Raw genomic sequence first — 7905 nt, 5'->3', positions numbered from 1 at the left:
GGAAAAACCGCTTCTCTGCCCTGTGCCTAAGCACATCCCAATGGCATAGAAATAGACAAGAGACCGGAGATAGGGGGAGGAGCCACATCTGCCAACTACAGCATCTGGCTGGAGCCTCTGGCTTTCCTCTAGCTCATTCTTGAAGCAACAGTCTTCTGTGCTTCTTCAATGGCCTTTTGTTCCTCAGCCTGTTCCATCTCCTACCCCATCTGGGAGTATTTTTCAACTGTATCGTTTTACTGATCCAGTTGATCTAGCTCATACTATTGCTGAGATAGATTTCTGCCAGTACAGGGGCAGAAAACAGTGGCCAAGGGTGTGTTTATCTAAGACGGATACTCGTAACAAGCCTGAGGAGAGCCTGATGTTACACATGGTATTTTTCTCTCACTGCACCGCTCTGTGAGTGGCTGCCAGCACTGCTTTCTGCTGCACCTCCACAGAGAGGGGCATTTGCCTTTTAAACCGTTGGCCTTTGCTTCTGATTAACAGATGTGGTCTTTACAGAAAGACATTAGCCCAGCATAAAGCTCTAGCAAGCACCAAGCTACAAAGTGATGTTAAACAGATAATGCTACAGGCCTTGCCGTGATACACTGTGATAGCAAGGCAAGAGCAACCTGGGTCGTGTTTCAGATCTCATGCAGGTTTTAGCACAGGTTTGAGGTCTTTGCTTTTGCTCCTTAGCCCCTGTTGCCTTGAGCCTCTGATCTGTCTGCCATTACAGGGTCGCAAGAGCAGGAGAGACCATGATCCTGTCCTGGGAATGGGGGAAGGGACCTAGCAGAAAGTCAGGCTTTGAGGAGTCCTGCTGAAAAGCATCATTCTTGTTTGCAGCTGATTTGAACATTGCTCCTTTCCTACACGTTCTGGTCACACTAGACATGTCCTGCATGTGCCCCGGCACACAGAGTGGATGAGAAGTTACTCAGAACTATGAGTTCCACTCTCTGCTGAAGGTTCTGGTCTCTTCTTCCCATCTTCCTGCAGCCTGAGCCACAGCATCACAAAAACATCTGTTTGAGGGGGGTGCTGAGGGTTCCCCCTAGTCCAGCTTTCCACATGGGCCAAGACTTGCCACCACTTGATCAGGTCAGACATGGCTTTGTCTAGCAGAATTGCCAGACACAAAATTTTCAGATCTGTTCCTCCACTGCTTTCTTTAGGATGCTGTTTTCATTGCCCTGAGGTTCCAGGTTGTTTTTTAATCCTGCCTAATGCTGAATTCCATAAAGCTCGTAAAATATTTCAGGGACTTGAGCCAGCAAGAGAGTGCAGGAGAAATACGTGCAGGAGGAACTGCATGCTGATGAGTACTATTGCCCTCTCTACTGAATGCAGCAAGAAGCAGATCCCGCTTCCCTCTGTACAAAAGCAGCTCTGAGATCAGTGCAGAAGACAGCAATATCAGACATGGTGCATGAGAGATATTTCCTAGCTCTTCTTCTCCAAAAGCTCCAGCAAACCATTCTAAAAGACCTACTCTGTACAGATGTGTACACATGTGCTGAATCTGCTGCTTCTACAAATTCACCACCCTAGGCACAAAAAAACCCATCTCATCTTGCCTTTTCCCCCCTGATTGCTCATCATGTCAAAGCTAGTGCTGACTGGCCTCCCTTACTTGGTTAAAGTGCTGCTTGCCTTGGGGAAGTTGGCTTTTGCAAGACTTGTAGATCATGTAGAAGAACTCTGACTTTGTCAAGTTTTGTTAATCATTTAGTCCATTACCTGAATTCATAGTAGCACTAAATCCTTAACTGGTTAAAGATAAGAAAGGATTCAAGCAAATCTAACAGTAAAGGAAGTCAGTATTTAACTAGTGTGCTACACTGAGATATCATGGGCTTGACTCTGACAGAAATCACAAATAGCTAAACTATTACTGAATAGAACTCCACAGGGGTGTTATCTGGGTAAAGCAAGTAATCAGACAATAAAAATACAGAGAGACACTCCTTTCCCTCACAGTCTAGATAGATTAAGAGAGGGAGATAACACAAGCAGAGGGAGCAGATACCATGAAGTCTGATGAGAAAGCTGGGAAAAGAGACCTAGACCAGGGATACATCTTAGCCAAGCTATATAGCAGGTATTAGGGAGGTAAGCTTTGTGTCCCTGCTAAGAAGAAAGGAAGCCCCCATGTCCTCTCTCACAAAGCAGATCTGGAGAGACACAGGTCGTGACTGCCCCATGTTCTTACACCTTTAGGACAAAGCCTGGGACTGCAGACTAAGAAGCAGCACTAAGCTAAGCTGGGGCAGCAACACAAGTTCCACAGTGCAAGATTCTCCCACATTCAGCCCAGGCTCCTGGGACAGGACTCCCTCAAGTACAGTTTGCACTGCTATTTGCAAGTCAGGAATGGGCACTCCATCGTTCTGCTTCCCTTTTGAGGGCCTCAGTGACCGCAGGAGGTTAACAGGATTAAAGAGTGTTTTATCTGTCCCAACTCAGCCCTCCAGAGGTCAGCTCCCTCCCTAGACATGAATGTTGACAGACACGATGTTACACAGACATTTCAACTCCTTCTTCAGGAGCAAAGTCCAGGCTGCCCCACCAGCCATTCCTAAAAACTGTTTAACTTTTATTGACTCCCAAGGCCTGAGCTGCTGCCATTAGTATTTGTTGCGGCAGCCCTGAACAGACTTTTTGCAGTAGGCACTGTACACCCAGAGTTGCAGTATCCTTCCCCAAAGGGACACTGCACAACAGCAGAATGTGAGATAGTGTGACAGTAAACAGATTGTATTCTGGAGGAGAGATACGAAACTAGCTCTGTCTTGTCCATAACTTCCCCCTTCCTTTTTGCCTTCCTAGATGCCTAACAGTGCTATATAACCTTGACAGAGAACTACTATGCCATGTCCTTCCAACACAGGGCAGAGAATCATGTTAGGTGAAAGAAAAAGGCAAAGTGCAAAGGCTCAGAAATCTCATCTGGCCCCTACTCTGATGTAGGCTGTGGGAAAATCACGTTCACCAATAGGGAAACTGAGGCAGAAAGACAGGGAATCACCAGGTAGCAAGTGTTATCAAAGAGAACCCAAAGCAGCAGGCCAGACTAGATGTTTGACTTAAAGATGAAGGCAGTAACATAGATGAAGGGAAGAACAAAAAGAAGGAAGCACTTGATTGCACAGCTCGCCCAGTAATGCCACAGGAAAAAGCTCCACAGTCCTAAGCTGCTTATGCCAGAGGTCTTTGTACTCACCTTCCAGCTTGCCCAACTGGTTAGGCTCCACAGATCCCAGGGGCATCTCAATATCTATCTATTTCTTTCAGTAGAGCCACTGCCTGGTGTTTGTCTTGGCCAAGGCATCTCAATTGTTTTGACAGTGCTGCTCTGCTCCTCTCCAGACCTATTTTTTCTCTCCTAGTTTGGAAACTGCTGTCTATGTGGAGATGACTAGTGCATGCAAAAGGGGCAGAGGTTGTCCAGAGCTACCCAGGAACCACTGAAGGGCAGCTCAGTGTCCTAGGGCAGGAGACAGTTGGCAGTAATTTGGAAAAGGCAGAGAGGGGTAGAGAATCATCACAGAAAAGCTAAGATATATCTGAATGGAGGGTAAATGAGAGTCACTTGTCATCTCCTGAAAGGTACGAAAAGGCACACATGAAAATAAACCATGGTCACCAGGCTAAGATCCCAGGAGGCATGAGAACTCATTACAGCAATGTGTGTGCATGTCTGCATGTATGTGGAGTTTTCCTATGTCTGAGTTAGCCATTTTCTGTTATTTCTGATGGTTTTTGCAGCAGAGGACCCCACAGGTAGTCACAGCCAACAGAAATGATCACTTGGGATGGCTTCTCAGTCCTTTCTCAGGCAGCACAAGCACAGCTGGCTTCAAGCTCCTGCCTTGCAGGTTGCACTGATGGGCTGTTTCTTAGGCTGTTGTGCTTTCTGGCACCTAGAGATGAGCATGCCAGCAGAGAAATGACTGGTATCTTCTGGGGACGGCAGTGGTCAGGATACAGCACCATCCAGAGCTGGTTTGGGCCATCCTGTGCTGTAGACCCCTGTCACTGCCAGGCACACAGGCTCTCTTAGTAACTTGCTGTGGCATGCCTCAGTGAAGCCTGATGTGACCTCAGGCTGGAGACCTGTCCCAAGCATCCACATTGTTTTGTCAGCTGTGCATTTGCATTCCTCCTTCAGCACTCCTCGGCCAGGGCTTGGCCCTAGCTCACCGCGCCCTGGGGGCTGGCACCCTTCTGCCACCCGCTTGGGCACCTGGCATGTGCACAGCATGGCTGGCTGGCAATGAGCTACGCCTGGCATTTGCCACCTCTGAAACCAGGCCATGAGCAAGGCTTCTTAGTTCCTCAAGCGTGGAATTCTGCCACCTCTCTCCAAAACCTGGAATACGCATTTTAACATACCCCTTGGCCTCTGAGCTTAGGAGGTGGGCTGGACCTGGCACCACTGAAAGTCCTCCTACTTCTACTGCTCTCCCAGTACCAGGCTCCTTGCTTTCAGGTTTGGAAGCCTTGAATTAGGGCTTTTTGTGACTAGCAAAAGGATGGCATGGCACTTCATCTGGGTTTGTAATCAGCTGGTTCATCAGATGATGCTGGCTTCTCCCCTCCCTTTTCCCTAGTTGCTGGTAAGCTCTATGAACACTTATAGTTGTTTCCTGATGTTGCTCTTTAAAAGTGACTCCTGCTAGGATGTGTTTGTAAAAGAGGCAGGGGCAGGGCCATCTCCAGCCAACAACCTCCTGTGCTAAAGGCTGACCAGTTAGCAGCAGCTGTAGGCTAATTCTAGCACTTATTAAGGACTCTTCACAAGACTGCAAAAAATGAGCAAAACCCATACTAGCCCTGTTTAGAGGTTGGAGAGAGAAAAACTGTAACCTGCCCGAGATAGACAAAGTTTGCAACAAATACTCAAACGGGAGGATCTAGTATCATAAAGTGCATTTCAGAAACTCTGTCTTCTGCTTCTCTCTTTTTGCCACTGAGAAAGTAATTTTTCTGCCTCTCAGTAAAACAAACAGGAAATTTCCTACCGCCCTCCTTTGAAAACGGAACAGAGAAGGGTCTGTAGGTGCGAAAGGGCCGAGCGGTGCTGACATCTACTGCTAACCTAAACGCGACTCCAGAAGCTGGGCTGTATTTGGGAGGAATCTGGGGATTTATGTTTTCCTTTAAAACATGAAAAGTTAGGCTTGCTCATTGTTGAGACAAATGCACCACGTTCTTGGAGACACAGAGAAGAGACACTGACAGGAGCTTTCCATGCTCGTGGCCACAGCTGGTTGGGGCTGCTCCTTACCAGAGTCCTGAGACTGCTTTCAGACATCTCTGCCGTGCCCCTCCCTGGGCACATCAATGAATGTCTCTGTGCCTCACTTGTGCTTTGACACTGTGGTTAGGGCACTGCTTTCTTCCTCCTTGGATGGATCCGAGAGCACCTTAAGACAGCCTCCCCTTTGGAGCACACGCAGCACCTACCACACTGGGGCTTGGACCCTGGCCACTGCAACTGCCAACACAAATAACCATGGTGGTGATATCTCTTCAGAGCGCCTTATGCTTTTCCAAACCTCGTTCTGAAGATTTTTAACCACCTCAAGGCACAGCTGTCTTCTGCAAGACAGGGGCTCCCCAGCCAGATATAGCAGTTCAGAAGGCGACCGTCTGCAAATAGGAACAAAACACAGCCATGCACCAGCTATCGAGGAAAAAATACTTTACTTTCCCATGAGACATATATCATCTAAATAATGCCAGCTCCTGATGGGAGGCCTAACAACACACGTCTGAAAAGAGAAGCTGTATGAACTTACCATTAAGTGTATTTATGTTATTTCTCAACCAGCTTCAACACACAATTGACAATTACACACAAGCGATAGCTAGGGGACAAGTAATTACTTGCCATGCTCTAGGACCCATCATATGCACGATGGCATGTTGACAGGAACAAACAAGACACAGCTGCATCGAGATGTACAGGTAAGAGAAGACACTAATGCAGGCACAGGCATACACCAGTGACAGAACTTCTTTTACACTGAGCAGCACTGGCACCGCCAAAATCACAGCACAGGGTGAAGGGAGTGCACTTTCTGCCAGAAATGGGGACAGGAGCTTGCTGACCAGACACCCACGAGACCACTGCAGCCTGTGGTTCTTGTCTGATCCCAGCCAGAGCTGGTTCAGGGCTCTGCAACAGGGCAGGCTGACTGCCACCCCTTGCCCCAAAAAAGATGGGACTGCCAGGCCGTTCCTGTCAGTGGGAAGCGAGAAGCCCTGGAAAGCTGGGCTTGCTGCTCCTGTGGTTGCCACAGACTGGCAAAGTGAGGGGCAGACATCTCTCCCAGCTGCAGCAGACCCATGGGGGCCCCATGCTCTCCCTTTACAGGGGAAAGGATGGATTCCCCAGATTCAGGCATGAACAAACCCTGCAGCGCAAACATAACCATTTTGCTCCTCCTACTGCCCTACAGAGCATCCCACATTGCCTATGACCTGGTTGCCCGAGGCTGATGATTACTGCCCCGTGGATCTGAGCCCAGCTGCCACAGCATTGTCCTCTTGCCTCCCCTGCCTTCGCTGACACTTATGGGGGTGCCTGTGCAGAAAGGAGCCTGTGCAGAAAGGTGGAGGTTGCCTCCTGGTGTGTAGTGACAGCGGGGTTCTTGTGCTGTGCTGCAGTGGCTGCAGCATCCCTACCTCAGTGGGTGAGTTATCTGTGGGGCTGGTCCTGCAGATGTTTGGCACAGCTCACGAGGGGAATAGAAACACAGTGCAATGCAAAGAGGGAGGTCTTGTGCCACCTTTTCTGTTGAGCTGAACGACCAAGCAACACTCTCCCTGTGAGAAATCTGAGGCTTTATAAAGCCAGGCCTTACAGATAACCACTTTCACCTTCATTTTCTTGGCAGGACCAGAGTTCAGGATCCTGTTGTCCTCACAGTAGTTGTTGCTATGTTAAGGAGCTGAGCCTCAGCCAGAACGTATCTTCCACTGATTCTACCAGTACAGGATCAACTACCTGAGGCAGATAGTTGCTGCTTGGATCTCTCCCACAGTATCAGACTTCTTCACAGATCAGCATCCCAAGTATTTGATCTCTATGCAGTAATGCAGACTCAGGACCTCACCCACTATCCTGAGTGTCTGGAAAAGGCAGTCACTCCTTCAGAGACTTCAAAAGAGTAACCTATATTTTTGATTTTGCAATTAGGCCTCAATAACCATAGTCTGCTATTGAGCCAGGATCTAAAACAAGGTCTTAAAAATGTATTTAAGGAAAAAGCTTCCTCTGTGCCTTTCAAGACACAGAGCACCCGATTCATTAACTGCAACGGGCTGTGTGCACTCTTCAAGCCTATTAGAGAGCATGTAGCTCCTCTGTTCAATTACAACTTAGCATATGGATTTTCTTTTTAATTAAAATTTGTAAGGAAAAAAAAAGGCCTATTTCAGGAGGTTCTCCTGACATAGGCCATTTTCTTCTTAATAAGACAATAACTTCAATGCTGAGAGTAGGAGGAAATAAGTAACATCAGTGTTCTGAGTTCAGCTGGAAAAGCTGAAGGTAAGAAGCTCTTACTCAATTGTGAATGCAGTGGAACTGGGAGTCAAGAACCACAGCAATGTCTCACAGATAAGTCTTATCCCCAACAGCATGAGCAGTTGATGGGAAGTGAGCTGTGAGACCCTGCTGTTCCTGCATCCGCAGCTCTTGGCTGAAATCTAAACTCCCTGTGGGCTGGGTGACAAGGTCTCACAGCTCCTGCTAGGCTCTGGCAGCTGAATGACCCTCTGCTTCAGTTTATCAATGATATCTTGTAGCTGTGACAGCCCTGGAGCCAGGGCCATCTGGGGACAGGCCTGATCCTGAGGTCCTTCAGACATTCCCAGGGAGGCCTTCCCCCAGAACACAGTGAC

Source organism: Nyctibius grandis, chromosome 4, assembly GCF_013368605.1.
Source record: "Nyctibius grandis isolate bNycGra1 chromosome 4, bNycGra1.pri, whole genome shotgun sequence".
Classification (NCBI taxonomy): Eukaryota; Metazoa; Chordata; class Aves; order Nyctibiiformes; family Nyctibiidae; genus Nyctibius; species Nyctibius grandis.
Note: the sequence above shows the minus strand (reverse complement) of the source record.